This window comes from Coregonus lavaretus (genome assembly GCF_964263955.1).
Source record: "Coregonus lavaretus genome assembly, chromosome: 24".
Taxonomy (NCBI): Eukaryota; Metazoa; Chordata; class Actinopteri; order Salmoniformes; family Salmonidae; genus Coregonus; species Coregonus lavaretus.
In genome coordinates, this window is record NC_140011.1 from 15,893,273 (window position 1) to 15,919,150 (window position 25,878).

Genomic DNA, 25,878 nt, shown 5'->3' on the forward strand with positions numbered 1-25,878 from the left:
ACTGGCAGCTAATGCGAGCCTGTGTGGGACCACACCAGGGCCGTGTAACTCTCCTGAGCCCCAGCCTTGACCCCATGTCTGAAAGAGGGATTTTCTCCCCCTCCTCCCCTTCTCTTTTCTCTCCACCCTCCTCCCTCGGTTCTTTCTCCTTCCCTACTCACTCCCACCAGTTCGCAGACATAGGCATACAGTAGACCCAATACTCTTATAATATTATCCTGTCCTCTTTCCTCCATTCCCTCTCTTCCCTCTCATTTCATCCACCTTAACGGGCATACAGTATACCCAATACTGATCTGCAAGGACATACCAACTGGGCACACCACGGAATTTCAACATGGATAATTGGGTAATATTGGGTTCAGACCAGTGGCGGTCGGTGCCGTTTAAGATGAAGGAGGACGATATTTTTTTTAATGAGCATGGCCTTATTTCTATTACAGCATAATGGATACCTGTCATTCATATTCCATTCATCCAGTTCAACGTAACATCGATAGGTTTAGGCTACTACATGATACTCACATGTTCCCTATACCCATCATGAGGTTGCTACAACCTAAACTATGAATGAAAGTTTACAACGTAGGTGCACACAGGTCGAGATAACATGTTGAGGTGACAGACAGTGACACATGGACAGTGACACATGGAATACCTTGCAAACTCTTGCCTGCATCTAGCTGATCTAGGGTGTAATCATTAGTCCAACAGTTACAAAGGAGAGTTCCTATTGGACAAATTCATGTATGTTTATCCCCGTTTGCTTCCATTTAAGAAACATTTTTCAACAGAATCGGCAGAATGAATACACCTCTGATCACACGTAAACACAGTTTACCTTCATAGCAGCATATACAAATAGCTTGTTGTATTTCTTCTCGCATCTATGCGCCCTCCTCCTCTCACCTTTTCCTTTCGCTTGTGGACTTCAATGCAACACATCAGCTGTCTGTGACCAGGCCAAAAAAATTGGGACTGTATCAACAGTGGACTATGAAACAAATACCAAAATATAGTTTTTGAGTGGTATTTTCCTTTAACTTTAGGCTGTTTACTGTATTACAAAAGCAATATTGAATTGTGTTTGGTTGACAACACAAATATCAACATTTAAAGGAGATGTACAGTATCTACTGATTGGATAGTTCCATCTGAGCCACCGGTTTAATCCCATTCCTTAACGTTTATTTTTGATTGAGTTGGAGACGTGAATCCAACATATTATTTGTTAACTTGTCGACAAGTTAATAGGCAAAGTTTATTGTATTTCAAAAGTGATATTGAATTCTGTTTGTTTATTCTGTTTGGTTGTCAACGCAACCAAATACAATATTTGAAGGAGATTTATCTTCTGCTTGGATAGTTCCATCTGTGCCACTGACTTAGTCTGGCTTTAATTCCAGTTTGTCTACAAATATATATGTGATATGTTGGATTCCATCTCAAACTAAAATCTAAGTTAAAGAATAGGACTTAAATCAAGTCAAACTAACCTTTGAATTTCTATCACATAATCTGTCACATGTCAGCTTTACAGATTGAATAGAGCCCTAAATTACATTTGAAATCAACCAGAGCTTGAAACCATATGAATCATGGGTTGAATTAATATGTTGATGAAAGCAACAGTGAATCTACTTAGTTTTTAAGTGGAGATCTCTCAACAATCATTCTCACAATAGCACAATTGTAATAGTCAATGACAAATATCTCAGCAAAAGAGTGCTGGGCTTGGTACAAATCCTGCATGGGAGATCAAAGGGTAGCTGTAAATAGATAAATTCTACATTTACATTTACGTCATTTAGCAGACGCTCTTATCCAGAGCAACTTACAAATGGGTGCATTCACCTTATAGCCAGTGGGATAACCACTTTACAATGTTTTCTTTTTTTTTTCTTCTTTTTTTTGGGGGGGGGGGAGTGGGGTGGGGTAAGGGGGGGTAGAAGGATTACTTTATCCTATCCCAGGTATTCCTTAAAGAGTTTCCCCTCACAGCTCCGTAGGCAAGCACCATGGTCTTGTAGCAGATGCGAGCTTCAACTGGAAGCCAGTGGAGTGTGCGGAGGAGCGGGGTGACGTGAGAGAACTTGGGAAGGTTGAACACCAGACCGGCTGCGGCATTCTGGATGAGTTGTAGGGGTTTAATGGCACAGGCAGGGAGCCCAGCCAACAGCGAGTTGCAGTAATCCAGACGGGAGATGACAAGTGCCTGGATTAGGACCTGTGCCGCTTCCTGTGTAAGGCAGGGTCGTACTTTCTGAATGTTGTAGAGCATGAACCTACAGGATTGGGTCACCGCCTTGATGTTAGCGGAGAACAACAGGGTGTTGTCCAGGGTCACGCCAAGGCTCTTCGCACTCTGGGAGTAGGACACAACGGAGTTGTCAACCGTGATGGCGAGATCATGGAACGGGCAGTCCTTCCCCGGGAGGAAGAGCAGCTCCGTCTTGCCAAGGTTCAGCTTGAGGTGGTGATCCATCATCCACACTGATATGTCTGCCAGACATGCAGAGATGCGATTCGCCACCTGGTTATCAGAAGGGGGAAAGGAGAAGATTAGTTGTGTGTCGTCTGCGTAGCAATGATAGGAGAGGCCATGTGAGGATATGACAGAGCCAAGTGACTTGGTGTATAGCGAGAATAGGAGAGGGCCTAGAACTGAGCCCTGGGGGACACCAGTGGTGAGAGCACGTGGTGCGGAGACAGCTTCTCGCCACGCCACTTGGTAGGCGCGACCGGTCAGGTAGGACGCAATCCAAGAGTGAGCCGCGCCGGAGATGCCCAGCTCGGAGAGGGTGGAGAGGAGGATCTGATGGTTCACAGTATCAAAGGCAGCAGACAGGTCTAGAAGGACAAGAGCAGAGGAGAGAGAGTTAGCTTTAGCAGTGCGGAGAGCCTCCGTGACACAGAGAAGAGCAGTCTCAGTTGAATGACCAGTCTTGAAACCTGACTGGTTTGGATCAAGAAGGTCATTCTGAGAGAGATAGCAAGAGAGTTGGCTAAAGACGGCACGCTCAAGAGTTTTGGAGAGAAAAGAAAGAAGGGATACTGGTCTGTAGTTGTTGACATCAGAGGGATCGAGTGTTGGTTTTTTGAGAAGGGGTGCAACTCTCACTCTCTTGAAGACGGAAGGGACATAGCCAGCGGTCAAGGATGAGTTGATGAGCGAGGTGAGGTGAGGGAGAAGGTCACCGGAGATGGTCTGGAGAAGAGAGGAGGGGATAGGGTCAAGCGGGCAGGTTGTTGGGCGGCCGGCCATCACAAGTCGCAAGATTTTATCTGGAGAGAGAGGGGAGAAAGAAGTCAAAGCATAGGGTAGGGCAGTGTGAGCAGGACCAGCAGTGTCATTTGACTTAACAAACGAGGATCGGATGTCGTCAACCTTCTTTTCAAAATGGTTGACAAAGTCATCCACAGAGAGGGGGGGGGGATTCAGCAGGGAGGAGAAGGTGGCAAAGAGCTTCCTAGGGTTAGAGGCAGATGCTTGGAATTTAGAGTGGTAGAAAGTGGCTTTAGCAGCAGAAACAGATGAAGAAAATGTAGAGAGGAGGGAGTGAAAAGATGCCAGGTCTACAGGGAGTCTAGTTTTCCTCCATTTCCGCTCGGCTGCCCGGAGCCCTGTTCTGTGAGCTCGCAATGAGTCATCAAGCCACGGAGCTGGAGGGGAGGACCGAGCCGGCCGGGAGGATAGGGAACATAGAGAGTCAAAGGATGCAGAAAGGGAGGAGAGGAGGGTTGAGGAGGCAGAATCAGGAGATTGGAGGGAGAAGGATTGAGCAGAGGGAAGAGATGATAGGATGGAAGAGGAGAGAGTAGCGGGAGAGAGAGAGAGCGAAGGTTGCGACGGCGCATTACCATCTGAGTAGGGGCAGAGTGAGTAGTGTTGGAGGAGAGCGAGAGAGAAAAGGATACAAAGTAGTGGTCGGAGACATGGAGAGGAGTTGCAGTGAGATTAGTAGAAGAACAGCATCTAGTAAAGATGAGGTCAAGCGTATTGCCTGCCTTGTGAGTAGGGGGGGACGGTGAGAGGGTGAGGTCAAAAGAGGAGAGGAGTGGAAAGAAGGAGGCAGAGAGAAATGAGTCAAAGGTAGACGTAGGGAGGTTGAAGTCCCCCAGAACTGTGAGGGGTGAGCCATCCTCAGGAAAGGAACTTATCAAGGCGTCAAGCTCATTGATGAACTCTCCAAGGGAACCTGGAGGGCGATAAATGACAAGGATGTTAAGCTTAAATGGGCTAGTGACTGTGACAGCATGGAATTCAAATGAAGACATAGACAGATGGGTCAGGGGAAAAATAGAGAATGTCCACTTGGGAGAGATGAGGATTCCTGTGCCACCACCCCGCTGACCAGATGCTCTCAGGGTATGCGAGAACACATGGTCAGACGAGGAGAGAGCAGTAGGAGTAGCAGTGTTTTCAGTGGTAATCCATGTTTCCGTCAGCGCCAAGAAGTCGAGGGACTGGAGGGTAGCATAGGCTGAGATGAACTCTGCCTTGTTGGCAGCAGAACGGCAGTTCCAGAGGCTGCCTGAGACCTGGAACTCCACGTGGGTGGTGCGTGCAGGGACCACCAGGTTAGAAAGGCAGCAGCCATGCGGTGTGAGGCGTTTGTATAGCCTGTGCGGAGAGGAGAGAACAGGGATAGACAGAGGCATAGTTGACAGGCTACAGAAAATGTACAGTATAGGAGGTGCTGCCCAGCCAATTTTTTTCTGATAGTGGATATAAAGTTGAAGATGTGACGTTGTTTTAAAGGTACAAATTCAACATATTTTATACAAGGTTTGTCTATGTTGAAATGTGGTTACCATGATAACATAATCCTGGGGTTGAAATTTCATTTTTTTTCAAATCCAATGTATTTTTCACATAGATTCTACCCCATAGATAGGGGGGGGGGTAGAAGGATTACTTTATCCTATCCCAGGTATTCCTTAAAGAGTTTCCCCTCACAGCTCCGTAGGCAAGCACCATGGTCTTGTAGCAGATGCGAGCTTCAACTGGAAGCCAGTGGAGTGTGCGGAGGAGCGGGGTGACGTGAGAGAACTTGGGAAGGTTGAACACCAGACCGGCTGCGGCATTCTGGATGAGTTGTAGGGGTTTAATGGCACAGGCAGGGAGCCCAGCCAACAGCGAGTTGCAGTAATCCAGACGGGAGATGACAAGTGCCTGGATTAGGACCTGTGCCGCTTCATGTGTAAGGCAGGGTCGTACTTTCCGAATGTTGTAGAGCATGAACCTACAGGATTGGGTCACCGCCTTGATGTTAGCGGAGAACAATTGGGTGTTGTCCAGGGTCACGCCAAGGCTCTTCGCACTCTGGGAGTAGGACACAACGGAGTTGTCAACCGTGATGGCGAGATCATGGAACGGGCAGTCCTTCCCCGGGAGGAAGAGCAGCTCGGTCTTGCCAAGGTTCAGTTTGAGGTGGTGATCCGTCATCCACACTGATATGTCTGCCAGACATGCAGAGATGCGATTCGCCACCTGGTTATCAGAAGGGGGAAAGGAGAAGATTAGTTGTGTGTCGTCTGCGTAGCAATGATAGGAGAGGCCATGTGAGGATATGACAGAGCCAAGTGACTTGGTGTATAGCGAGAATAGGAGAGGGCCTAGAACTGAGCCCTGGGGGACACCAGTGGTGAGAGCATGTGGTGCGGAGACAGCTTCTCGCCACGCCACTTGGTAGGCGCGACAGGTCAGGTAGGACGCAATCCAAGAGTGAGCCGCACCAGAGATGCCCAGCTCGGAGAGGGTGGAGAGGAGGATCTGATGGTTCACAGTATCAAAGGCAGCAGACAGGTCTAGAAGGACAAGAGCAGAGGAGAGAGAGTTAGCTTTAGCAGTGCGGAGAGCCTCCGTGACACAGAGAAGAGCAGTCTCAGTTGAATGACCAGTCTTGAAACCTGACTGGTTTGGATCAAGAAGGTCATTCTGAGAGAGATAGCAAGAGAGTTGGCTAAAGACGGCACGCTCAAGAGTTTTGGAGAGAAAAGAAAGAAGGGATACTGGTCTGTAGTTGTTGACATCAGAGGGATCGAGTGTTGGTTTTTTGAGAAGGGGTGCAACTCTCACTCTCTTGAAGACGGAAGGGACATAGCCAGCGGTCAAGGATGAGTTGATGAGCGAGGTGAGGTGAGGGAGAAGGTCACCGGAGATGGTCTGGAGAAGAGAGGAGGGGATAGGGTCAAGCGGGCAGGTTGTTGGGCGGCCGGCCATCACAAGTCGCAAGATTTTATCTGGAGAGAGAGGGGAGAAAGAAGTCAAAGCATAGGGTAGGGCAGTGTGAGCAGGACCAGCAGTGTCATTTGACTTAACAAACGAGGATCGGATGTCGTCAACCTTCTTTTCAAAATGGTTGACAAAGTCATCCACAGAGAGGGGGGGGGGATTCAGCAGGGAGGAGAAGGTGGCAAAGAGCTTCCTAGGGTTAGAGGCAGATGCTTGGAATTTAGAGTGGTAGAAAGTGGCTTTAGCAGCAGAAACAGATGAAGAAAATGTAGAGAGGAGGGAGTGAAAAGATGCCAGGTCTACAGGGAGTCTAGTTTTCCTCCATTTCCGCTCGGCTGCCCGGAGCCCTGTTCTGTGAGCTCGCAATGAGTCATCAAGCCACGGAGCTGGAGGGGAGGACCGAGCCGGCCGGGAGGATAGGGAACATAGAGAGTCAAAGGATGCAGAAAGGGAGGAGAGGAGGGTTGAGGAGGCAGAATCAGGAGATTGGAGGGAGAAGGATTGAGCAGAGGGAAGAGATGATAGGATGGAAGAGGAGAGAGTAGCGGGAGAGAGAGAGAGCGAAGGTTGCGACGGCGCATTACCATCTGAGTAGGGGCAGAGTGAGTAGTGTTGGAGGAGAGCGAGAGAGAAAAGGATACAAAGTAGTGGTCGGAGACATGGAGGGGAGTTGCAGTGAGATTAGTAGAAGAACAGCATCTAGTAAAGATGAGGTCAAGCGTATTGCCTGCCTTGTGAGTAGGGGGGGACGGTGAGAGGGTGAGGTCAAAAGAGGAGAGGAGTGGAAAGAAGGAGGCAGAGAGAAATGAGTCAAAGGTAGACGTAGGGAGGTTGAAGTCCCCCAGAACTGTGAGGGGTGAGCCATCCTCAGGAAAGGAACTTATCAAGGCGTCAAGCTCATTGATGAACTCTCCAAGGGAACCTGGAGGGCGATAAATGACAAGGATGTTAAGCTTAAATGGGCTAGTGACTGTGACAGCATGGAATTCAAATGAAGACATAGACAGATGGGTCAGGGGAAAAATAGAGAATGTCCACTTGGGAGAGATGAGGATTCCTGTGCCACCACCCCGCTGACCAGATGCTCTCAGGGTATGCGAGAACACATGGTCAGACGAGGAGAGAGCAGTAGGAGTAGCAGTGTTTTCAGTGGTAATCCATGTTTCCGTCAGCGCCAAGAAGTCGAGGGACTGGAGGGTAGCATAGGCTGAGATGAACTCTGCCTTGTTGGCAGCAGAACGGCAGTTCCAGAGGCTGCCTGAGACCTGGAACTCCACGTGGGTGGTGCGTGCAGGGACCACCAGGTTAGAAAGGCAGCAGCCATGCGGTGTGAGGCGTTTGTATAGCCTGTGCGGAGAGGAGAGAACAGGGATAGACAGAGGCATAGTTGACAGGCTACAGAAAATGTACAGTATAGGAGGTGCTGCCCAGCCAATTTTTTTCTGATAGTGGATATAAAGTTGAAGATGTGACGTTGTTTTAAAGGTACAAATTCAACATATTTTATACAAGGTTTGTCTATGTTGAAATGTGGTTACCATGATAACATAATCCTGGGGTTGAAATTTCATTTTTTTTCAAATCCAATGTATTTTTCACATAGATTTGACATCACAATACATTGTCAAATTACATTGAAACAACGTTGATTCAATCAGTTTATGCCCAGTGGGTGGTGGGTGAAAGCAATAGGGAGGAAACCTACACAGTCTTTTTAGCCATCAGTGGTGACTACAAAGGAAGCAGCATATCAGATATAACACCAGAAAGGAACCATATTACTGTATACTTTGGGTCTAAAATTGACCTTTGCCAGTTCAGGAAATGAAAGACCTCTTAAACGGAGAAGAAATGAGATGGTGGTTGAAAACAACAGGGAGGAAAGCCAGTCGTTCTACCTTACCAATAGCTATAAAGGTCTCTCTCAGTGGGAGAGCCAGCTTCAGCCAGCAGAGCCTCTAAACAACCCAAACAGCTACCACGGAGAGCTAGAGCACATTCCAGAAGGCTTTTACAAGTCGATTAATCCTCCATCCATCGCGGCTTTGCACAGCTTTGGATAGACTGAGCTCCTATGCGCAACACTGTACGTGTGCCATTTTAACTTTTGTACATTTATGCATTAGGTATTACATGAACGGCATTTCTAGCTTAATTTGTCCTATATTTTCTGTGTAAGCTCATTGCTCTGTTGATAAGTAACACACAGCATGTACTTTGCTTGTTCCCAGCCCTGAATGCCAACATGTCAATTTTCTCCCTTTATGTTTTATCCAAATCCTCCAAAAGTGCTTGCTCTGATGTGCCTGCCTTTTAAAACTGTGCTCACAGTGGCCTTGTGGGCCTCATTAAAGTCTGAGGAAATGTTAACAGAAGGTTAGCCAGGCTGTGCCCATCGTTTTCAGCCAAATTCTTGTAACACAATTTCGTCAAATTCCCCCTTTCTTTTCCAAGATGTGGCGAGTCATCCCGGGGTCATTGAATGGCTTCCAAGGCTAAAATAAATGGGGATTCATTATTCTTATGTTTGGTTATATGCATCTGAGTTGAGGCCTGAGGGGTAGGAGAAAGACTGAAGTCATTTCCCTGTATGGCTGGAGCGTGGGTGTGGTTTTATGGGTACCTGAAACACGATGAGAAATGGGTCGTGTTCATTACGCCACACCTATAGCAAAATGTTTCAAAATGTCCCTCCCTGTTTCAGTATGTTTTCTTCCGTTTGGTGTCCCGTATACGGGACGGTTGAGCTAACTTGCGCTAATGTGATTAGCTTGACTGTTGTAAGTAACAGCAAACTTTCCAGGACATAGACATGTCTTATATGGGCAGAAATCTTGTTACTCTAACTGCACTGTCCAATTCTCAGTAGCTATTACAGTGAAAAAATACCATGCTATTGTTTGAGGAGAGTGCACAACAACAAATACATTCACCTCTGAAGGTAAATAATGTACTTACATTCAGTAATCTTGCTCAGATTTTTCATCCTAAGGGTCCCAGAGATCAAATGTAGCATAGTTTTGTTTGATAAAATCCATTTTTATATTCAAATGTAGGAACTGGGTTCTACCGTTTGAACCCATGCTGTCTCTGGCTCCACACCCACCCCGGCCAGCCATCTAGATGTGTGAAAGTTAGTGTATAAGCTAATAATCCATCATGTATGACATTCCTGGGAGTGTGTAAACTTACATTTTGTATTACCATATCATTTTTGTATGTTCTCTATAGTTATGTACTTGAAAATGTATAAATTGAACAATTCGGCACATTTGGGCAGACTTGATACAAAATAGTCCAGTATTGCAATGCTTCACTGGATCAATCTGAAACGTTGCACACACACTGCTGCCATCTAGTGGCCAAAATCTAAATTGCGACTAAACTGCAATATTATATTGTGGCCTTATATTGTGGCCTTTCTCTTGCATTTCAAAGCTGATGGAACAAAAAACAACAACAAAAAAGTTGTTTTGTTTGTATTATCTTTTACCAGATCTAATGTGTTATATTCTCCTACATTAATTTCACATTTGCACAAACTTCAAAGTGTTTCCTTTCAAATGGTATCAAGAATATGCATATCCTTGCATCAGGTCCTGAGCTACAGGCAGTTAGATTTGGGTATGTCATTTTAGGTGAAAATAGAAAAAAAGGTTCAGATCCTTCAGAGGTTAATGAATTCAACCCTGGTGATACTGCTCGGGTGCCACTATAAACCACCATGCCCTTTTGAACTTTGCCAAACAACATTTCCTGAAGGGGAGTGAAGAATCCCAGCTCAAGTATTGGCTGTATAATAACTGACTTGTTAGACTCTAGCTCCGCTTCAGTGCATTGGCCCCGATGTTGTCATTACACTCTCTGTCTGCTGGTAGTTGCCCATAACCACAGATTCCCCAACTCTAAATCCTAACCTTAACCATTAGGTGGATAAAAGGTATTTGACTCTTGTCCAGCGGTTAGAGGTAACGTCTACCAACTCCTCCTCCCCTCTGTGTGCACTTGGTTTTCTGCCAAAAGTTAGCTTAAGGTCATGGGTGATCTGGTATTGTGGATGCCATCATGCAATTGTATCCTCAACACGCAACATACCCTGCAGTTGATGAAACTCAAACACCCAACATCTATTTATGAACATTCTGACAAGTTTGATTCGCAAGTTACTGTAGACTGAACCGGTCATGGTTGTTCATCATGTACACATTGTCAATGGAAAATGTATCATAAGTGGTGAAAATCTGGTATGTAACCCCTATTTTTGGCGTTCAAATATTGTTTGATGTTAGTAAACATTAATATTGTTTAAAAAAACAAATTGACTGAAGTTGTCCTGGTCTAGCCTATGAAGTCTCCATCAAATAAATTGGGTCTACATTCCAAGAAATCATACTGGGAACATTAAGAGCAAATTATTGATATTATTAATATTTCACCGGGTCACGGCATATAATTCATTATTTCATAGTATCCCACATACCAATGTCATTACTATGTATGCATGCTTTAAAACAAGGGTATTCAACCAGGGGTACTGCAGGGGTCCGTGGAAATATTGTCACGATCGTTGACGGACGGGACGGACCAAGGCGCAGCGTGATTTGCATATATGTTTATTTGAACCGAATAAACAATGACAAAACAACAAACGAAACGAAACGAAACGTGAAGTCCAAGGTACACAAACAACATACCTCACACGGAACAAGATCCCACAACCCACTAGTGCCAATAGGCTGCCTAAGTATGGTCCCCAATCAGAGACAATGAGCGACAGCTGCATCTGATTGGGAACCACACCGGCTTTCATAGATCTAGACAAACTAGATCTAAACATAGAAAATATAACATAGCAAATCACAACAAGAAATATACACACGCTGACTCAACATATAAGCGTCCTCTGAGTCAGGGCGTGGCAGTACCCCCCCCCCCAAAGGTGCGGACTCCGACCTCACAACATACACATAACAGGGTAGGGGCCGGGTGGGCATTCCGCCTCGGAGGCGGATCCGGCTCAGGGCGTGACGACCTCTCACTCTTCGCCTCCCTGTTGCGCCCCTGGTCTGGTCTAGACCTCGGCGCGTTGCTTCCCCTCTCCTTCCTCCCACTATACTCCAAGCCCTGTCTGGACCCTGGTGTGGGAGACCCCGGACCTGGAGAGGGGCTGACGTCTGGGTCTGGACTGGAGCCGCTGACCGGAGCTGGACCAGGCACCGGTGGAGCGGACTCCTCAGGCTCCGGACTGGAGCCGCTGACCGGAGCTGGACTGGGCACCGGTCGAGTGGACTGCCCTGGCTCCGGAGTGGAGCCGCTGACCGGATCTGGACTAGACCCCGGTGGAGCGGACTACTCTGGCTCCGGAGTGGAGCCTCTGACCGGAGCTGGATCAGGCACCGGTGGAGCGGACTGCTCTGGCTCCGGAGTGGAGCCGCTGACCGGATCTGGACTGGACCCCGGTGGAGCGGACTGCTCTGGCTCCGGAGTGGAGCAGCTGACCGGAGCTGGATCAGGCACCGGTGGAGCGGACTGCTCTGGCTCCGGAGTGGAGCCGCTGACCGGAGCTGAACTGGGCACCGGTGGAGCGGACTGCTCTGGCTCCGGAAGTAAAGCAGCTGACCGGTGCCGAACAATGCACCAGTGGAACAGGCACGGGCCGTGCCGGACTGGACACACGCACCACTGGCTTGGTGCGAGGAGCAGGAACAGGCCGGACCGGGCTGGCGACGCGCACCACTTGCTTGGTGCGAGGGGCAGGAACAGGCCGGGCCGGGCTGGCGACGCGCACCACTGGCTTGGTGCGAGGGACAGGAACAGGCCGGACCGGGCTGGCGACGCGCACCACTTGCTTGGTGCGAGGGGCAGGAACAGGCTGGGCCGGGCTGGCGACGCGCACCACTGGCTTGGTGCGAGGGACAGAAACATGCCGGACCGGGCTGGCGATGCGCACCACTGGCTTGGTGCGAGGGGCAGGAACAGGCCGGGCCGGGCTGGCGATGCGCACCACTGGCTTGGTGCGAGGGGCAGGAACAGGCCGGGCCGGGCTGGCGACGTGCACCACTAGCTTGGTGCGAGGGGCAGGAACAGGCCGGACCGGCGACGCGCACCACTGACTTGGTGCGATGGGCAGGAACAGGCCGGGCCGGGCTGGCGACGCGCACCACTAGCTTGGTGCGAGGGGCAGGAACAGGCCGGACCGGGCTGGCAACGCGCACCACTGGCTTGGTGCGAGGGGCAGGAACAGGCCGGGCCGGGCTGGCGACGCGCACCACTGGCTTGGTGCGAGGGACAGGAACGGGCCGGACCGGACTGGCGACACGCACCACTTTCTTGGTCCTTCTGCTGCCTAACCAGCTCCTCTCGCCATGCCTCTACACTTTCCTTCTCCCTTTTAGCCTCCTGTAGCCTCGTCATCCACCCTGTGTGCCCCCCCAAAAAAATGTCATGGGGTTGCCTCTCGGGTCTCCGTCGTCGGCACGGTTGGCGTCGTTTCACCTCTCCTGCCTGGGCATCTACCTTCGCCCATGGCCCTTTCCCCGCAAATATCTCCTCCCATGACCACCATTTGCCCACCTGTGACATGGCTATTCGCTCTTCCTGGGCACGCTGTTTGGTCCTCGTTTAGTAGGATCTTCTGTCACGATCGTTGACGGACGGGACGGACCAAGGCGCAGCGTGATATGCATACATGTTTATTTGAACCGAATAAACAATGACAAAACAACAAACTAAACGAAACGTGAAGTCCAAGGTACACAAACAACATACCTCACACGGAACAAGATCCCACAACCCACTAGTGCCAATAGGCTGCCTAAGTATGGCCCCCAATCAGAGACAACGAGCGACAGCTGCCTCTGATTGGGAACCACACCGGCTTTCATAGATCTAGACAAACTAGATCTAAACATAGAAAATATAACATAGAAAATCACAACAAGGAATATACACACCCTGACTCAACATATAAGCGTCCTCTGAGTCAGGGCGTGACAAATATATACATTATATTTGTATAAAGTGGATATTTAAAAAAAAAGTTTTTCTGAATATCGCTATTTTAAATTACATAAACAGTAGAAAAGAGAATAATATCTTATTTCTAATGATGTCAACTTTATTTCTCAACTCCTAATATTGAACAAATTACACTAATTGGAGCCAATTATGCTCACTGGAGTATCTGACATGCACTCTTAGAAAAATAAGTGTTATCCTGAACCTAAAAGGGTTCTTCGGCTGTCCCCATAGGAGAACCCTTTGAAGAACCCTTTTTGGTTCCAGGTAGAACCCTTTTGGATTCCATGTAGAATCGGGGATAGCCGAAGAATGTAGGCTTTGAAAAAGCACCCGTGAATAGGCTACCTGTGCTATAGGCCACCTGTGCTATAGGCTACCTGTGCTATATGCTACCTGTGCGGCAAGTGCTACTGGCTGCTGGTAAACTTTCTTGACTTGGACATACATTTTTGCCAACACATGGCTAACCTTTGTTTAACCAGCTAAACAACTGCTCTTAGCGAAAATGTGTTTGGAGTTACCTTTCTACCTAATAGGCTATGTAAGAGTTGACACTTCCTCTTTCAATTATAATGTGGGAAGGTCAAAATAATGAAAAACTATCTACCAAATCGATTCATTTTAAAATGTTGATTACTTCTCCTTGTCATTATCATTCACCTGATGATAAGACAAGACAGCAAATGTTTTACTAACGTATTCTAGGGGTCCCTGGGTCGCTGGTTTTCCTGGGAGGGGGTCCCTGGGCAAGAAAAGGTGGAAAACCCCTGCTTTAAAAGGACACCATGGTTTGAAAGGACACATTCCACCTCTCTCATATCTACACAACCTGACCCCAGACCCCGGAATAAACTCATACATCTTCCACCATCAGCCATCCCTTTCCACAACATCAGCTTCTGAAGATGTCGCATGACCTAGTTGCTCGGTAGCGAGAGCAGGGCCCCCACATCAAGAACCCCTCTGATTCACATTTCAAAGGAAGTGTGGCGCCTCAGATGTCTTCTCATGTAAGGCAACTAGGGAAAGTCCCACCACTGATAATCTCATAGCGCCACATAATTTTAAAGCAAAGAGTCAAGCATATAGCCTGCACTACATGAACATCTGTTTAATTGGATGGGCTAATAGGTTTGTTATTAGTGTAATGAGGAACGGAACAGCCAATCGCAAAGCCAGCAATACAACAAAAATGATATCATAAAGACTATTAGGTCATCATGTGTCGAGTAGTTTGATCTCATAACCCGGGTTATGTCGGTCCATGACACACATTATCATGTGATGGTTGATCTCCCCCACTCTTTCCCTGAGACATGATGATGACGGTGCAAAATGGACCTCGTCAATGAGGCGAAGTGAATCACTCTCTGATGATTTGGCAAAACCATGAGATCAAAGCTAACCACATGTCTATTTCCATTGCTGTACTTTTTTTAACATGACCATTCAAGTGACACCATGTTGTCACTGGTTATGTTGCAATGTTATGTAGTGTCATTTTGAGACTACACGTGAAACTACATCTGGTGACATTGTATTAATACTTGTCTTCACCAATTTGACCAAAGAAAAAATCTGAAGAATGTAGAGATGGGCTACTGTAAGCATAAAAATATGAATATATTTTTGTGAAAAGAGGAATAAGATAATTCTAAGAATTGTTCCAAAAATAATGAATTCTTAGAAATGTCATACCCTTTTATGTCCTGTATCCTATGTAAAGACCGGGGATGGAAGTGGGTTGGAACACAAAGGAATTGATTTTGATTATCAGAAATCCCAATATAATCTCTGTATCAGCATGTATAGACTTCGCTGTTCTATGTAATTGTAGATAATCTCACTAATCTTTTTTGTGGCTCTAGCATTGCTGAGAGATATACATCCAATCTCAGTCTATACATTGGGCCTACAACTATCTCACAAAAATGCCTGCTTGATAAACATATTAAGAGTTTCATTCCAAAATGCTATATATCGATTTTCAGAAATGTTGGTAAATTAGCTTTTATTGTTTCAAGAACTTATGAAAGAAATTGGTGTGTTTTTTCACTATCTAATCATGGCATAGGGTTGTTCAATGACAGACAAGCCACCATTTTCAGTTTTTCTGGAGGAGGGAAAGTACAGAGCACATGGACTGCCAGTACAAACCCCTAAGCAAATACTAGAGCTAACGGATGTATTGTAAACTCCAACCTCTGGACTCTTTGCCATTGCTGTGTAAGCATCTTGAGCACTTAAGGCGCAATGGGAGATCCTTCAACACACACACGCACACACACAGACACATACAGTATACAACACTCACACATACAACACACACTCACACAACACACACAAACTGCAATGCAGGACACGGCTGTCTCGCTGAAAGACTCTTCTTTAATATATTTTCTAACCCCACCATTTATCTATAAAACTATTTCTTTAACAGAGTAAGCTTACTCCTATATACCTCTATAATATTACATTGTTTCTCCTTATTTAGTGTAAATGGCCAGACCGGGCTCTTTCTGTCTAAAGCCGAGGCAGTGGGGCACTCTTTATTTACTACTACTGTCTTTTGATTGTTTTATCATCATTAATTAAGATTGTAAACAATGACATGGTGATGTTCACATTGACTACGATCATGTTGTCTTTATGATCCCCAAAGGGCAATTTGCATTGAAGCATGTAGATATGCAGACAACATAATATATAAATAGTACAGGGTTATACACATACTTGATTATAGTTTCTCAAATGTCTCAACTCAACTGGACCACAATAAATCACATATATTTTAATATGATTAAATAAAGAGAAGGTTACATTGCTCATAACCTTTTCTTTCTTTGACCTTTGTGAGATACTGTTAATACTAAGTGTGTGTGTGTGTGTGTGCGTGTGCGTTTATGCGTGCGTGCACATACTCCACACCTTACTGATAACAACACACACTGTGGGTCACATGGTTAGAATTGATCTGCCTCTTTGTAAAATTGATTACATAAACAAGCCTCAGTACATCACGCCTGTTCCCTCCACTCCTGCCTGCACCGCCTGCCGTCACGCGGCATTGAGTGACATCAACGAGAAGTCCTATCAAGATACTGTCCATGTCCATGATTCACCTTCCGGACTCTCCCATACCATCCGTAACCTATCACCCTCCGTCTGCACGCTCAGATGTTTTGCCCTTGTTTTATTAACCCCTCAATGCATTATTCATAACTGATTTCATTTTGAAGTAAAATTACGACGGTAATGTTTGGTCAGGGTTATGTACAATGTGAGATAACGCCTTATAGGAGTGATATGAGAGAGAGAGAGAGAGAGAGAGAGAGAGAGAGAGAGAGAGAGAGAGAGAGAGAGAGAGAGAGAGAGAGAGGCTCCCAGCCATGGTATGGTTTGCAGATTCACAGTAATGAAAGATGGCAGCTGTGGGGTGAGGTGGGGTGGGAGGATGGGAGGGATGGGGGTTTAATCTAAAACTGCCTGTACTGTATAAAGTGTGGTATTGATAGCAGGATTAAATGGGAGGAGGAGATGAGGAGGAGTAGAGCAGACTTGTTTTTTGTGTAAATTGGTGAACAGCTCTAATTTCATGCTGTTGCCTTGCTTGTTGGCTGACAAGAAACATTATCACTTTGTCATTTTATTTTCTGTAAAAGGAAAATAAAGAGAAACGACCTACTCTTTTGTATTCTCATACACCAGCCCCCCTTCCCATCTCCCTACCCATCTTTCACTGTTTTAGTCAGAGGGGCTGTGAAGATTATTTAAATTAGGGGGAGATTAGGGCCTGGCTATTCCACGTACAGCGGCCAGTATCCATTGATATCTAATTGAGCGATGTAGGTCAGAAGAGCCCCGCTGTCTGCGCTTTGTGCTAAACCCTGCCATGGGAGACCTTTGACTTCCCCACCATCGCCTGACATCCCCACTGCCGTGACAGTTGTTGTACCATGGCTGGCGGCTGGCTGGCAGGCAGCCTGTCCTCAATACCCGCACCAAATATACTTTTTTTCTGCCCTATTTCATCAGACCCCATTTTTTTATATCCTAAAGAGGATTTATTTTCTGTTCCTGTCTGGCGTTTATTTTGTTGTTGCTTGGTAATGACTCAGTGTGGGTGTGTGCCAGTAGGCTACATCTGCCTGATTACGACTGTACTGTAATTACAAAGATGATGCAGCAAGGGTTATTGAAAGGAGACAGAGGTTACAGGATTTAATAGCTTTTGTATGTCATCAGGAGTGGGCGTAATGTGTTTCCATACTGGGCCTACTTCTCAAATCAAATCAAAATGTATTTGCCACATGTGCCGAATACAACAGGTGTAGACATTACCGTGAAATGCTTACTTACAGCCCTTAACCAACAATGCATTTATTTCTTAATAAAAAAGTAAAATAAAACAACAACAACAAAAAAGTGTTATATGTACATGTGGGTAGAGTTAAAATGACTATGCATAAATAATTAGCAGCAATGTAAAAAGATGGGGTGGGGGTGCAAATAGTCTGGGTAGCCATGATTAGCTGTTCAGGAGTCTTATAGCTTGGGGGTAGAAGCTGTTGAGAAGCCTTTTGGACCTAGACTTGACGCTCCGGTACCGCTTGCCGTGCGGTAGCAGAGAGAACAGTCTATGACTAGGGTGGCTGTAGTCTTTGACAATTTTGAGGGCCTTCCTCTGACACCGCCTGGTATAGAGGTCCTGGATGGCAGGAAGCTTGGCCTGTGATGTACTGGGCCGTACACACTACCCTCTGTAGTGCCTTGCGGTCGGAGGCCAAGCAGTTGCCATACCAGGCGGTGATGCAACCAGTCAGGATGCTCTCGATGGTGCAGCTGTAGAACCTTTTGAGGATCTGAGGACCCATGCCAAATCTTTTCAGTCTCCTGAGGGGGAATAGGCTTTGTCGTGCCCTCTTCACGACTGTCTTGGTGTGTTTGGACCATGATAGTTCATTGGTGATGTGGACACCAAGGAACTTGAAGCTCTCAACCTGTTCCACTATAGCTCTGTCGATGAGAATGGGGGCGTGCTCAGTCCTCTTTTTTTTCCTGTAGTCCACAATCATCTCCTTTGTCTTGGTCTCTGACCTCCTCCCTATAGGCTGTCTCATCATTGTCGGTGATCAGGCCTACCACTGTTGTGTCGTCGGCAAACTTAATGATGGTGTTGGAGTCGTGCCTGGCCATGCAGTCATGGGTGAACAGGCAGTACAGGAGGGGACTGAGCACGCACCCCTGAGGGGCCCCCGTGTTGAGGATCGTGTGGAGTGGATCTAGGGTTTCTGGGATAATGGTGTTGATGTGAGCCATGACCAGCCTTTCAAAGCACTTCATGGCTACAGACGTCAGTGCTACGGGTCGGTAGTCATTTAGGCAGGTTATCTTAGTGTCCTTGGGCACGGGGACTATGGTGGTCTGCTTGAAACATGTTGGTATTACAGACTCAGTCAGGGACATGTTGAAAATGTTGGTGAAGACACTTGCCAGTTGGTCAGCACATGCTCGGAGTACACGTCCTGGTAATCCGTCTGAATGTTGACCTGCTTAAAAGTCTTACTCACATCGGCTACGGAGAGCGTGATCACATAGTCATCCGGAACAGCTGCTGCACAAAGAGATGGCAGTATTATAACAAGGCCTAGTGCTGTGGATCAAGCTGCTGGACATACAGTGCTTTCAGAAAGTATTCACACCCCTTGACTTTTTCCACATTTTGTTCTGTTACAGCCTGAATTTAAAATACATTAAATTCAGATGTTGTGTCACTGGCCTACACACAGTATACCATACTGTCAAACTGGAATCATGTTTTTAGAAGTATGTACAAATTAATTCAAACAGAAAAGCTGAAATGTCTCGAGTCAATAAGTATTCAACCTTTTTGTTGTGGCAAGCCTAAATAAATTCAGGAGTAGAAATGTACACATAAGAAGTTGCATGGACTCACTCTGTGTGCAATAATAGTGTTTAACATCATTTTTGAATGACTACCTCATCTCTGTACCCCACACATACAATTATCTGTAAAGGTCCCTCAGTCGAGCAGTGAATTTCAAACGCAGATTCAACCACAAAGACCAGGGAGGTTTTCCAATGCCTCGCAAAGAAGGGCACCTATTGCTAGATGGGTATTTAAAAAAAGCAGACACTGAATATCCCTTTGAGCATGGTGAAGTTATTAATTACACTTTGGATGGTGTATCAATACACCCAGTCACTACAAATATATAGGCATCCTTCCTTACTCAGTTGCTGGAGATGAAGGAACTTTGTGTCCTGAACACAAAGCGTTACGTTTGGGGCAAATCCAACACAACACATCACTGAGTACCACTCTTCATATTTTCAAGCATGGTGGTGGCTGCATCATGTTATGTTTTAGGATAAAAAGAAACATAATAAAGCTAAGCACAGGCAAAATCCTAGGGGAAAACCAGTCTGCATTCCAACAGACACTGGGAAATAAATATCAATAACCTAAAACACAAGGCCAAATATACACTGGGGTTGCTTACCAAGATGACATTTTATGTTCCTGAGGGTCCTAGTTACAGTTTTGACTTAAATCGGCTTGAAAATGGCTGTCTAGCAATGATCAACAACCAACTTGACAGAGCTTGAAGAATTTAAAAAAGAATAATGTGCAAATATGGTACAATCCAGGTGTGACTTACCCAGAAATACTCACAGTGTAATCGCTGCCAACGGTGATTCTAACATGTATTGACTCAGGGGTGAGAATACGTATGTAAATTATATTTTCTGTATTTAATTTTCAATACATTTGCAAAAACATAATTTGAGAAGATTATTTTTTTAAATCCATTTTGAATTCAGGCAGTAACACAACAAAATGTAGAATAAGTCAAGGGGCATGAATACTTCTGAAGGCACTGTAAGTTAACAACGAAGTAAGAGGGTCAGCCTACTTTCTGATACAGAATGCAGTGATGTGTACTGAACCTATCGCCCGTAATAAAGCGTACTGCGTCCAATGGCTTCAATACAATGGCAGCTGCATTCATATAGGCAATATCCCCATAGCCTGTAACTGGTCGACTGAATGATTTGTTTTCTGCTATTATATTAGATTCCTATAAAAGAAGCCCATTTTGATTCTTAATTTCTTAACTAACTCATCAACATGCTTTTTGAAAGATAGCTTTTTGTCAATCCAGATGCCCAGATATTTATAAGCGGGGACACGATCAATCAGGGCACCATCCAGTGTACATATGCATAAATCATTAGATACATTTTTATGTGATTTGGAGAATAACATATACTTGGTTTTACCTGCATTAAGTACCAATTTCAGTTCAACAAAGGGGGCAATAGCATACACAACAGTGTCATCTGCATACAGGTGTATATAATTTTTTTTGCAGATAGACCATCATTGTTTATATAGACAGTAAAAAGTACAGGACCTAAAATCAATCCCTGTAGGACACCTTTCTTAATATCAAGGAAACCTGACTTAGCACCATTAGAAAAAACGCATTGTGTCCATGGCAGCACTTTGCTTCCTCCTATCCATACCCTTTAACCACATCATTTAACACCAAGGTTGCAGCAGAGATGGTTCTATGACCCGGCATGAAAGACACTTGAAACCCTACCTCTTTAAGGAATACCGGGAATAGTCTAACAGTAATCCTTCTACACCTCCCCTCCCCCAGTGGTGGTTGTCCCACTGGCTATCCTAAGTTGAATGCACCAATTTGTAAGTCAATCTGGATAAGAGCATCTGCTAATTGACTTAAATGTAAATGTAAATGATGTCATTTGCTAAGTCACCACTCAATAAGTATTTGTGAGGGTAATCTGTCAACATTAGGTCAATCAGCGAGGAGTTTGCTGGGTTTCATCTATACTGAACAAAAATATAAACGCAACATGTAAAGAGTTGGTCCCATGTATCATGAGCTGAAATAAAAGCCCCCAGAAATGTTCCATAAGCACAAAAAGCATATTTCTCTCCAATTTTGTGCACAAATTTGTTTACAACCCTGTTAGTGAGCATTTCTCCTTTGCCAAGATAATCCATCCACTTGACAGGTGTGGCATATCAAGAAGCTGATTAAATAGCATGATCATTACATAGGTGCACCTTGTGCTGAGGACAATAAAAGGCCACTCTAAAATGTGCAATTTTGTCACACAACACAATGCCACAGATGTCTCATGTTTTGAGGGAGCGTGCAATTTGGCATGCTGACTGCAGGAATGTCCACAATAGCTTTTTCCAGAGTATTGAATGTTAATTTCTTTACCATAAGCTGCCTCCAACGTCGTTTTAGAGAATTTGGCAGTACGTCGAACCGGCCTCACAACAGCAGACCACATGTAACCACACCAGCCCAGGACCTCCATATCCGGCTTCTTCACCTGCGGGATCGTCTGAGACCAGCCACCCGGACAGCTGATGAAACTGAAGAGTATTTCTGTCTGTAATAAAGCCCTTTTGTGGGGAAAAACTCATTCTGATCGGCTGGGCCTGGCTCCCCAGTGGGTGGGCCTGGCTCCCAAGTGGCTGCGCCCCTGCCCAGTCATGTGATATCCATAGATTAGGGCCTAATGAATTCATTTCAATTAACTGATTTCCTTATATGAAATGTAACTCAGTAAAATCGTTGAAATTGTTGCATGTTGCATTTATATTTTTGTTCAGTATATAACCAAAAACTCAAACTTTTGGGGATAGTGACACTTATAGAACATGCTGCCTCAAGAGTCGATTTCACATATATAGCCACCGTTAACCCCTTTTCAGTCCATCACACCTAAAGATGTTGTAATCAGCAATTCTTTATCTCTCAATTGGCTAGAGTTGTTGCATAACAGATGACCATTCATTTAATTGCAAATCCACATCGTAGACAGCCCGACAGTGACCCCTTTTGTTCAAGGATGTATACCACATCCACACTGCACATTATTGTTATCAAGTATCTGACATTATTATCAGATCTTATTACACATTAAAGACAATGGTAAACTAAGGACAGTAGTTATGCCTGACCAAAACATTAATTTATTCTGTAGGTATGTTGACCTATTGCAAAGTGCGATACTAATGTGGTAAAGAAAGTCTGTCCTCTGTGGTCTGCAGATGGGATGGCAGCCATTTTGGTTTCAAACTAACTGTGGCTCTGTCAACTCACAGGTAGGCCTACTGTAGTCAGACTGCTATTAGATTAACATATTTTACTAGCCATCCTAATCAATTGTAAACATTACAAAAATTACAAAACATAAAGCTGAGTAAATCACATAAAAACAGATGATACAGATTGGCCTATTCTTTTTTCATCATAATACCTGATTTCTGCCTATTTCATTGTATAGAGGGACTAAATAATTCAATCAAATGGGAAACATATCTCTTGCTTTCTTCTACAGGGACATTAAAATGAAAATGATAAACTAGTTGCACAAGGTGCATGTGTTAGTGATTGCATATTAATTTACAACAGACCAGAACAATGTGGCTTGGTTGAAGCTTATGGCACAACTCCTCTCCCCTATCTGACCTAAATTACTTGTATCTATAGGAAGAGTCTATTTCCAAAACACTTGTGTTTTTTCATCAGAAATTATTTTTTATGGGTCCCTTCCTTTGTGTGTAAAATATTACTATTCTCAGCTTTTTAATTAATAGATTTTAGATGTGTATGAAAATGTGTTTTTTTGAAAAGCCATATATCCATTGTTTAGCTGGAATGGAATGTTCATATCCTGTATATTTGACTGCCATATGTGGTTGTTTCAGCTAGCTACTGTATATTTAAGATAAATGCACTTACTGTAAGTCGCTCTGGATAAGAGCATCTGCTAAATGACTAAAATGTCAAATGTAAATGTTTTACATACAGATCTCATATTACTATATTGAAGACTTTTAAAAGATATATATATATATATATATATTGATGTCACAAATGTATCATTTGTACAGTTCTTTTAAAAATGTCATTTTTTGTAACATTTGATTGTAAAAAAAAAAAAAAGTGGCAGTACTACTTATTTCTCTGAGAGTGAGGCATACAGTGGCTTGCGAAAGTATTCACCCCCATTGGCATTTTTCCTATTTTGTTGCCTTACAACCTGGAATTAAAATGGATTTTTGGGGGGTTTGTATCATTTGATTTACACAACATGCCTACCACTTTGAAGATGCAAAATAACTTTTTTTGTGAAACAAACAAGAAATAAGACAAAAAAACGGAAAACTTGAGCGTGCATAACTATTCACCCCCGCAAAGTCAATACATTGTAGAGCCACCTTTTGCAGCAATCACAGCTGCAAGTCTCTTGGGGTATGTCTCTATAAGCTTGGCACATCTAGCCACTGGGATTTGAGCCCATTCTTCAAGGCAAAACTGCTCCAGCTCCTTCAAGTTGGATGGGTTCTGCTGCTGTACAGCAATCTTTAAGTCATCCCACAGATTCTAAACTGGATTGAGGTCTGGGCTTTCACTAGGCCATTCCAAGACATTTAAATGTTGCCCCTTAAACCACTCGAGTGTTGCTTTAGCAGTATGCTTAGGGTCATTGTCCTGCTGGAAGGTGAACCTCCGTCCCAGTCTCAAATCTCTGGAAGACTGAAACAGGTTTCCCTCAAGAAGTTCCCTGTATTTATCGCCATCCATCATTCCTTCAATTCTGACCAGTTTCCCAGTCCCTGCCGATGAAAAACATCACCTCAGCATGATGCTGCCACCACCATGCTTCACTGTGGGGATGGTGTTCTCGGGGTGATGAGAGTTGTTGGGTTTGCGCCAGACATAGCGTTTTCCTTGATGGCCAAAAAGCTCAATTTTAGTCTCATCTGACCAGAGTACCTTCTTCCATATGTTTGGGGAGTCTCCCACATGCCTTTTGGCGAACACGAAATGTAGTTACTTATTTTTTTCTTCAAGCAATGGCTTTTTTCTGGCCACTCTTCCGTAAAGCCCAGCTCCGTGGAGTGTACGGCTTAAAAGTGGTCCTATGGACAGATACTCCAATCTCCGCTTTGGAGCTTTGCAGCTCCTTCAGGGTTATCTTTGGTCTCTTTGCTGCCTCTCTGATTAATGCCATCCTTGCCTGGTCCGTGAGTTTTGGTGGGCGGCCCTCTCTTGGCAGGTTTGTTGTGGTGGCATATTCTTTCCATTTTTTAATAATGGATGTAATGGTGCTCCGTGGGATGTTCAAAGTTTTATAACCCAATCCTGATCTGTACTTCTCCACAACTTTGTCCCTGACCTGTTTGGAGAGCTCCTTGGTCTTCATGGTGCCGCTTGCTTGGTGGTGCCCCTTGCTTAGGGGTGTTGCAGACTCTGGGGCCTTTCAGAACAGGTATATATATACTGACATCATGTGACAGATCATGTGACACTTAGATTGCACACAGGTGGACTTTATTTAACTAATTATGTGACTTCTGAAGGTAATTGGTTGCACAAGATCTTATTTAGGGGCTTCATAGCAAAGAGTGTGAATACATATGCACGCAACACTTTTCCGTTATTTATTTTTTAGAATGATTTGAAACAAGTTATTTTTTTCAATTCACTTCACCAATGTCCATTACATGAAATCCAAATTAAAATCCATTTAAATTACAGGTTGTAACAAAATAGGAAAAACGCCAAGGGGGATGAATACTTTTGCAAGGAACTGTATATACAGTTGAAGTCGGAAGTTTACATACACTTAGGTTGGAGTCATTAAAACTCATTTTTCAACCACTCCACAAATGTCTTGTTAACAAGCAAGTCGGTTAGGACATCTACTTTGTGCATGACACAAGTCATTTGTCCAACAATTGTTTACAGACAGATTTTTTCTCTTATAATTCACTGTATCACAATTCCAGTGGGTCAGAAGTTTACATACACTAAGTTGACTGTGCCTTTAAACAGCTTGGAAAATTCCAGAAAATTATGTCATGGCTTTAGAAGCTTATGATAGGCTAATTGAGATCATTTGAGTCAATTGGAGATGTACCTGTGGATGTATTTCAAGGCCTACTTTCAAACACAGTGCCTCTTTGCTTGACATCATGTGAAAATCTAAAGAAATCAGCCAAGACCTCAGAAAAAAAATTGGAGACCTCCACAAGTCTGGTTCATCCTTGGGAGCAATTTCCAAACGACTGAAGGTACCACGTTCATCTGTACAAACAATAGTACGCAAGTAGAAACACAATGGGAACACGCAGCCGTCATACTGCTCAGGAAGGAGACGCGTTCTGTCTCCTAGAGATGAACGTACTTTGGTGTGAGAAGTGCAAATCAATCCCAGAACAACAGCAAAGGACCTTGTGAAGATGCTGGAGGAAACAGGTACAAAAGTATCTATATCCACAGTAAAACAAGTCCTATATCGACATAACCTGAAAGGCCGCTCAGCAAGGAAGAAACCACTGCTCCAAAACCGCCATAACAAAGCCAGACTACGGTTTGCAACTGCACATGGGGACAAAGATAGTACTTTTTGGAGAAATGTCCTCTGGTCTAATGAAACAAAAATAGAACTGTTTGGCCATAATGATCGTTATGTTTAGAGGAAAAAGGGTGGGCTTGCAAGCCGGAGAACACCATCCCAACCGTGAAGCACAGGGG